We start from the raw sequence: 9,340 nt of genomic DNA, 5'->3' as shown, positions 1-9,340 counted from the left end.
TGGACTAGCAGAAAGGGGTTACGAACTTGTCTAGCAGCTGCCAGAGGTGATGAGTAAGCCCTTCATCCCAGAGACAGGAAGTTTCTCTGCCATCAGTTCTACCAAACAGAGCAGCAGACCCCAGAATCGGGCATCACAGCCATCATCCAGGGGCCAGAAGCCCCTCTCCTCCCACCTCAACACCTGAGCAGAGTACGTGTGTACAGTTTCTGCAAATTAAATTACTTCCTTAAAAAACAATAAACCATACAATTCTCTTTGAAAAGTCCTTCCAATCCCATTCTTTTTTTTTTTTTTTTTTTTTTTTTGATCCTTCCAAGATTATTTATGGCAAGTGTTGAGAACATTATAATAACCCATCTCCATGAGCATGATACTTACAGATGTCTTTATTTTACTCAAACTGGAACATTAAAATAACAAACTCACAACATTTACTATTGTGTGGTCTATAGCTGAAGCTAGCATTCAAAGAAACTTACAAGTATTATCATTTCCATAGCATAGATTAAGTAACTGTGCTTTAATTTTGCCTTGTAAACTAATGCTTAAAAAGTTTCCGGATTCTTGGCACTCTGTTTGCCCCATTAGTGGCATTTATGCTTAAAAGGTTGACAAATAGGAAGTATAATACCTTACATTTAGACACAGTGTACTTTTTAGAAAGTATAAAAATTAGCCTGTAAGTGGAACTGGATACTGGTTTGCACATAATACAGAGAAAACACAATTTAAAGGCAATTACTTTCTAAGCAAAACCTTTAAAACTTATGAAAAAAAAAAAAGTCACTTGAGAAGAAAGCCATCCCTTAGTGGGTCACCATCTTCCACTGTCAAGTTTGCTGTCCCTGTGTAATGGGCTTGTCCTGCAACTTCCACTATGACAGCTTTGAAATCTCTACACTTTGCTTCCCTCACGGCACAACCTGTGAACACCGAGCCCCTTGCGCTGCTTTTGAAGGCTCTGGTCTGGTTCAGCTGCAGGAGCCCCTTATGATACTGCAGAGCAATTCTGGCGGGAGGAATCGGGTCAATGTCCACCCAAGCCAAGGTTAAAAAGCCCACTCATCTACGGATGAGAAAATCATTTGATCACCTCAGTTAAGCGTGGCCTTTTTAAACTTAATTAATAGGGGGGAGAGAGGTTGGAGACCGTATTGTTGGAAGGGCAAGCCCTTCACTGCCTCCCACCCTAAAAAAAGCCAATTGGCCTTGTACTACGGAGCCAGTCGTGTCACCCCCTTCTCCCTGTTACCTGCCTGTCATCCAAAAATGCAGAGGAATATCAACTCAGTGTTATTCTTTTTTTTTTTTTTTGGTTTTTCGAGACAGGGTTTCTCTGTGTAGCCCTGGCTGTCCTGGCACTTACTTTGTAGACCAGGCTGGCCTCGAACTCAGAAATCTGCCTGCCTTTGCCTCCCGAGTGCTGGGATTAAAGGCGTGCGCCACCACGCCCGGCTAGTGTTATTCTTAATAGAGTGCATTTCAAATTTGTTCAGTCAGGGTTCCAACGCCCTACTTAAAATTCAACTAGGAAGTTACCTATTCAACACTAATTAGCATTATAAAGTCAGAGCCTACTGCTCGGCTTTTCTGTTAGTTGTTTACTAGGATAGAAAGGACAGTCTTATCCAGATATGGTTTACCATAAGAAAAGTTAGGGACTCCCACTGAGACAGGTTTTTTTTCTTTAGCCCTAGGAATTCTGACAGAACTATTGAGCATAGATAAATTTTTTGCCTCAGGCCAGCCTTTTCTTTTTTTTTTTATTTTTATTAACAACAGGGAGGAGATGTAGCCTCCCCTCCCCCAGCCTTAAGGGTTCCAATCCCATTCTTAAAATTAACTTACAAAATTGTGCAAAACCCAACACTGACTTCAAATAAATAGGACAAAGAGGTGCGCAGAGCAGAGCTTTTGTTGTCGCTGTTGTTCTTTCTTTTCCTTTTTTTTTTTAAAATGGAGTTTGAAAACACTAGCTGCACATCGAAGCAGCTGTAGGGTGAACTCCCTGTGGAGGCTGCTCTTGCTAGGTGAGGTTTGCTGTGTTCCGAGTTCTCAGTGGATGCGCTGAGGTCCTCCACCACACCCTCCTTGAGGAGTTTCAGGAGGAACTTGGTCTCTGTGGTCACATTGTGCATGGCCTGCCAGTGCATGGCGCCCATGCACTGACTGTCAAAGTAGTGCAGAGGGGTCTTGGGTTGATTGAGGTCGTAGCCAAACCCTGCCAGGCTGACTTCATCACACAGATGTGTAGCCAAGACAACGGCAATGACGCCTATTGTGGGGATGTTCTTATCATGGCCCCAGAATCTTGCCTGAGGCTCTGAGTACTGAAGGATGTCCAAGGCAGTTTCTTTGATGATAACTGGGTTCAAAATCCTGAAGTGCTTTGGCTGGAGTGGGACTTTTTCTGCCACCTGCTTCCAAAAGAAGAGGCGAACCCAAAAGGGCAGGCTTTCATTTTTTACCATTGCTTGAAGCCACTTGAAATCAACACTCTTAAATAAAACAGTAACGAACAAATCATTGGCGTAGTATTCAACATCCGACAGTGGAGCACCCTCTGGGTAAGTCATCCTTATAGTAGTTTTATTCCCAACGTGTTCAGAGTAACCCTCAACTGGCGCACTGTTCAACCTTATTACCACTTCGAACTGGTTGAGGGCGTGACCCAGCTCTAGTCCGTGAAGGATGCCGCCGTTCCCAACAACCACACAGCGCTTGCAGGCCTTGGCTCTCAAGGGTTCAGGAAAGTCATGCTCGGGCAGCATATCCAAGAGGCTCTGGACTTTACTGGAGAACTTCCGGAATCCAAAAGGCGGGTCATACTTGAGCTCAGCTTCACTGGCCATGGGGACCTTCTGCACAAAAGGCTCCAAGTTGATGCTGTACCTGTCCTCAAATAACTGAGCCATAGCCTAGCCGTCTTCGCGTACCTGGGCCGACATTCCTTCTGTAAGACTTCCTGAGCATAGCTCTGAGCTCTCTTTATCTGGTCAGGGTCCACAGAGTGCATTCTTTTCATGTCACATTCTCCATCAGTGTCTTTCAAAATGAGGCTGTACAGGAGCCTGACTCCAAACACAACCAAAGTGCACTTGCAGATGTCTTTTATTAACAAGCTGGGTCTTCTCATCTTGTGCTGGGTTCGGGTGTACCAGGCAGGGAGGTCCTTGAGCAATCACTTCTCAGCTTTGCAGAGGTGAACTCACTTGGCATTGCTCGGCAGGCAGGTGCCACTGCTTGGCTTCGCAGCTTCTGGGGCCGCCACGCCGTGCCGCCCACCGCCTCCGTGTGCATGCTAGGGAGGGAGCGCAGGCAAGCTGCCAGCCCCGGGCAGCCCACCCCCAGCGCCAGGCTCCCGCCCATTCAGCCCCGGACAGTCTGCTCCCCAGCGTGGATGCTGAGGGGAGTGGGGCTGGTCTGTTAATATTTTTAAGATCGTTTTGTTTTATTGTAACTTTCAATGTGTTTCAAAGGTCAGAAGGAAACCACTTTGAATCTCAACTAAGTTCTATTTCTGGATAATAGATTTATGGATGGTACAAGGCAGTTGGTGCCTTGTGGCTTTTCATTTCAGGTTTTGTTTTTAAAAGACTCTGCCCAAATTGATGCAGCTACCTACATGTGGTGACAGGGTGATTAGAAGTCAGGCTTTGGTGCTAGGGAGATAGCTCAGTATCATGCATGCCTGAGTTTGGTTGCCTAGAATCTAGAGAGAAGTTGGGTGTAGTAATGCATGTATTATCTCAGTGTCTGGAAGTCAGGAGGATCTCTGTGGCTTACTAACCAACCAGGCTACCAGAGTCAATGAGTTTCAGATTCAGTAAGAGACCCAGGCTTTTTGTTTATTTGTTTCATTTGTATTATTTTTAAGTAAAGTGGAGAGGGGCTGGAGAGATGGCCCAACAGTTATGAGTATATGCACCTCATGCAGAGAATCCGGTTCCATTTCCAGAACCCAAGTCAGGTGGTTCACAACTACTTGTGACTGTAGCTCCATGGGGTCTAACACCCTCTTCTGGCTTCTGTAGACACTGCACATACATGCATATACATTTATGTAGACACATAGACATACACACACACACCACACCAAACGCACACACCACACACACACACACCACCACACCACATACACACCACATACACACACACAAACACCACAAACATACCACACACACACCACCATACCACATACACACACACACACACACCACACATACCACACCTCCACACACACCACACACATACCACACCCCCCCACACACACTACACCCATACACACACACACATCACCACACCACACACACACCACATACATACACACACCACACACATACCACACCCACACACACACCACACACACACCCACACCCACACTACACCCATACACACACACACACACACACATCACCACACCACACACACACCACATACATACACACACCACACACATACCACAAACACACACACACCACACACACACCCACACACACACACTACACCCATACACACACACATATACACGCACACACACACATACACGCACATGCACACCATTTTTTTTATCTTAAAAAAGAAAAACACTAAGGAGAAGAGTGATTGAAGAAGACATCCAGTATCAACCTCTGTGTCCATAAATGTGAACACCTGCTCATGCACACACACACACACACACACACACACACACACACACACACACACACACAAAGGGCTCAGTAGGCTCCTCTACTCACTGGCTAGCAGCCTCTGGAGTAGACCTCCAGCCTCAGCCCCTCATCTGTAAAGTGAAGATGGAAGGAATGAATGTGCTTCCTCATGCTGGGAAGTAGCAGTGCCCCCAGCCCCTCCCAGGCTCGGGGTATGTTTCCCTATGACCACCACTCTTTCCTCAAGACCACACAATGATCTAGTCACTGCCGTGGCCCTTCCTGAATCTCTATATAACAGCTACACACAAAAGAGACAGCTGAGGCAGAGATGGGTTAAATATTTGTCACCCCTTAAAGAAGTAATCACTCAGCATAACTCATTGCATCCCCAAGCCCCACGCCCTCATACCCTTCCACTGAAGCTTTGGGCTTTTATGCATTTGAGAAACACACAGACATGAGGTCCATCACGCTCCATTCCTGGCCCTCTACTCATGTCTATTTCACATGTAGACTGCAGTCATTCCGTCTCAATAGCCCCCATGTCTTATCTAAATAGTTTCTGTGGCAGGGACTGGGAAGACACAGTGGTTAAAGCGCTTGCCATGCAAGTGTGAGGACTAAGGTTGAGATCCTCCAAATCTCTGTACAGACTGAGTGGGAATGGAATTGCAGCCTGAGAAGGAAGAGGCAAGATTCCCCAGAGCAAGATAGCTAGAGAGATGAGCTGTGGGTTTGACTGAGAAATCTTGGTTCAATAAATAAGTGGAAACTGTGATCTGGAATGACTCCCAACATTAACTGTGGGCTTCCACATACACACACAGAATGCTCGCACACATGCACTAACACACGTGCAAACACGCATGCACCCATATACATACAACAAGCACATGAAAGATGGAAAAGATAAAAACCCTTCTGTTCTAGTTTCCTTTCTGTTGCTGTAATAAAACACTCTGGCCAAAAGCAACTTAAGGGGTAGAATAATTATTTCTGTGTAAACATGTTAATTACAAAGCTAGACGCTGAGAGAAAACAAACAAGCAAACAATTAGAGATGGCAGCGATTACCTTTGGGTATAGTTACTGTTCATCTCACCGTAAGGGGTCTTCAGGAGTGGCTGCTAGTCAGGCATGACAGGACTGGCCTTTAAACCAGGTACCCAAGAGGCTGAGGCAGGAGGATTATGCCAGGAAGATTCAAGGTCTGCTCTAGTAACATAGTAAGACTCTGTCTCAAAAAAAACAAATGTATGTTCTTATATATGATATGTAGTTTATATTATAGATTGTATGCGATATATTAATATATACAACTATGTGACATTTTAAATAAGAAGCAGCTGCTAGTGCATAGCCCGAAGGACCTGAGACTTTATATTGCCACCATGCTGGCATAGAAAGGCGAATGCAGTGGTCATGCTTGAAGATGACTCCTGATTATTCTTATTTCCCTGGTGTCATGGTTTTGGTCAGTTCTCTCTCACTTTGAATAATACTGACCTGTGTCACCAAAGGGGACTTTTAGGTATGACAGAGCATTCATTCCTCCTGGGGCTAGATCAGGAAAACCCACTGTGCTTTCCCCTTGACTCCTTCCCTCCAAGAAGCGTGGGTTGCTGTACCATGGGACCCTCAGGCAGGTCATAGCATGGAAAACTGAGAGTTCCAACTTGGAGCATGCATTTAGTGTCTTGTGAAGGTGCCATTTTGGAAGCAACTCCAAGCAAGTCAATAGACAAGGGTGACTGTACTGACAGCTTGTGTCATTCCCTAAGAAACCCTAGGCCTGTGTGATTTGGACAGGCCACTCCAAAATTTGACAAGGTAGTAGGATGATGAGGCACATTGTTGTTGAAGTCACTAGGATTTGAAGTCACTTACGAGACAATTCATTAGATAACTAAGACATAGTTTTCGTATTGAGAGGTAGAGTATTGCTGTAACAAAAATTCCTTTTAAAAAATAGGTGGTCACAGACAAAAGATCTAGGTGTCAGAAGCCAGAGGAGTTTGCAGAAGAATGTCCTAGAGTACATGACAAGTCCTGATGCTCCCCACAGAGGCTGCAGGTGGAAACCAGGAGATGGTTTAAAGGGAGTGGAGAAGATGAGATATTTGCAGTGCTGCTGCAGGAGTCAAAGCATCATGGTCTGTAGTCGTGTGAGAAGTAGAAAACCTACCTAATACTCCCTGGTCTATCTGGAGAAGTTTACAACTGAACTGTTGACGGTGTCGCCTGATTTTTTCTTGGTATTAATACTAATGTACAAGTGGATACACACAGGCTAGAAGGGAACTTTTGCTTTGTTTTGTTTTTAAAGTGGACACTGGAATGGAAGAGCATGAAGAAAATTGGTCTCTGTATCCCTGTAGCTCTCCAAGCCAAGGGGCAGACCAAGAAGTGGGTAGCCACAAACATGAGACACCATTTATATAAGAAGCACAGTGAGTGACTTTAAAGGCATAGCCAAAAGCTCAGAGTAAATCCAATTCACAGAAGTTATTCTCACTCCTAATTAAAGAACCACTGAACTGTGGCAGAGGTGATTTGGAATTTACCTGGTCTACTAACTTCTATGTGCTTTGCATATTTTTCCTTATGAATGGATGCTTCTAACATTTGCCCTACACCCCCTTCAGCATGCAGGAGCGGAGAATATGTCTCTTTAGTTCTCCCCTATTTAAATTCAGAGCCTTAGTACTTTACAAGTCAGTAACCACAGAGATGTGTGTGTGTGTGTGTGTGAATATAAAATATATATGGACATGATTTTATACCAGATTCAAGATTTTCAATGATGCTAATGGGATAATGGAATGACTTTGGATAGATAGGTATGAGGTTTTTAGGAGTAAAGGAGTATGATTTGCATTCAAAGCATTGAGGGCAGAAGGTAGACTATGATAGCCAGACTCTAAAATAGAGTTCACCAAGTACTACCTCCTGGTATTACCATATCTCTATAGGCCTTTCCCACCCCAGATAGCTGTGGGAAAGGCTTACAGGCTTATAGAGTTAGTCTCTCTCTCCTTCCCTCCTACTATTGCTTTCTCCAAGTATCTCTGTTTCTCTATAGCTCCCTCTAGCCTCAAACTTGCTATGAACCTAAGGATGACTTTGAACTCCTGGTCTCCCTGCTGCCTCCCCCTCTGTTGTGCTGGGATGGCAGGTGTGCACTACCACAGGGCTTATGCGGTGCTGAGGATTGAATCTTGGGCTCTGTACATGCTAGGCATGCTAAGCACTGCCAAGTGAGTCAGACATCCCTATGCCCTACCTTGCTCTTTCTCTGAGTGCTAGTGTTCTCTCGGCAGGAAGTCCTGTCCCAAGGAAGATCTGAGGGAAGGTCCACATGACAAGGAGCTGAAGTCAGCACAAGCCTGACGACCACAGTAGCATGGGATCATGGGAGCACAGGAGCATGGGATCGTGGGAGCACAGGAGCATGGGGTCTTGGGAGCACAGGAGCATGGGGTCATGGGAGCACAGGAGCATGGGGTCTTGGGAGCACAGGAGCATGGGATTATGGGAGCACATGAGCATGGGGTCATGGGAGCACAGGAGCATGGGGTCTTGGGAGCACAGGAGCATGGGATTATGGAACACAGGAGCATGGGGTCTTGGGAGCACAGGAGCATGGGATTATGGAACACAGGAGCATGGGGTCTTGGGAGCACAGGAGAATGGGGTCATGGGAGCACAGGAGCATGGGGTCTTCGGGGCACAGGAGCATGGGGTCTTCGGAGCACAGGAGAATGGGGTCATGGGAGCACAGGAGCATGGGGTCATGGGAGCACAGGAGCATGGGGTCTTGGGAGCACAGGAGCATGGGATCATGGGAGCACGGGAGCATGGGATCATGGGAGCACAGGAGAATGGGGTCATGGGAGCACAGGAGCATGGGGTCTTGGGAGCACAGGAGAATGGGGTCTTGAGAGCACAGGAGCATGGGAGTGCATCATTTGGAAACAAATCATTCCCCTCCTGTTGAGTTTCCTGGTCGCTCCCATCTAACAGCAGAATCATTCCTACATCTTTTAATGAGACAGTGGGCCAGACCAGTTAAGTAAAGTACTCTAGAATTCCTGCTGTAAAGACGCTATGTCATGGAGATTTGCTATAATTGTTATTGTTTCGAGCCTCTCCACTGGGGTGCAATTTCCTTCTTAGCAACAGATAACAAATACGAAGAAGAGTTTCATTCTTAAAACCTCAGTTTTGATTTGGTGCCAACAGCCCAACAAAAACCATCTCGTCTATAACTACATTCCTAAAGACTTATGTTTAAGAAGCATTTAATTCTGCTTATGCTTTCCTGGTCCTTTGCCAGAGTGAAGAAAGATGGTTCCACCCACCAGGGACATGATTTCAGCACTTGTGGGCTTGAAGGACAATTCATAACCCAACCACTGAGATCCCAGTGAGCCGCAGAGATAAGGCTTCTTATCAGCAAGGAATTATTTCCACTGAGGAAACAGGGAGGGATGGAGACTTTTATTTATCATCAGACATAATCTTCTTTAAAAAAAAAAAATGAACTCGTAGAGGGAAAAGAAAACAAGCCACAGTTTAAAAACACGGGAGTAACTGAATAGTCACCCATCTGCTAAAGATAATCAAGAAGCTGGGGAGATGACTCAGTAAGAGCACTTGCTGTTCTTGCAGAAGAACTGAGT

At 45.6% G+C, this 9,340-nt stretch overlaps 1 pseudogene; it reads right to left on the bottom strand.

Moving 5' to 3' along the window:
* Positions 1–398: 398 nt before the first annotated feature.
* On the bottom strand, positions 399–3,302 carry LOC115030871 (lactosylceramide alpha-2,3-sialyltransferase pseudogene; annotated as a pseudogene).
* Positions 3,303–9,340: the final 6,038 nt, after the last annotated feature.

Source organism: Mus caroli, unplaced genomic scaffold (assembly GCF_978045245.1).
Source record: "Mus caroli unplaced genomic scaffold, Mus_caroli_1 scaffold_6, whole genome shotgun sequence".
NCBI lineage: Eukaryota > Metazoa > Chordata > Mammalia > Rodentia > Muridae > Mus > Mus caroli.
Note: the sequence above shows the minus strand (reverse complement) of the source record. Positions and strands in the feature narration are given on the sequence as shown.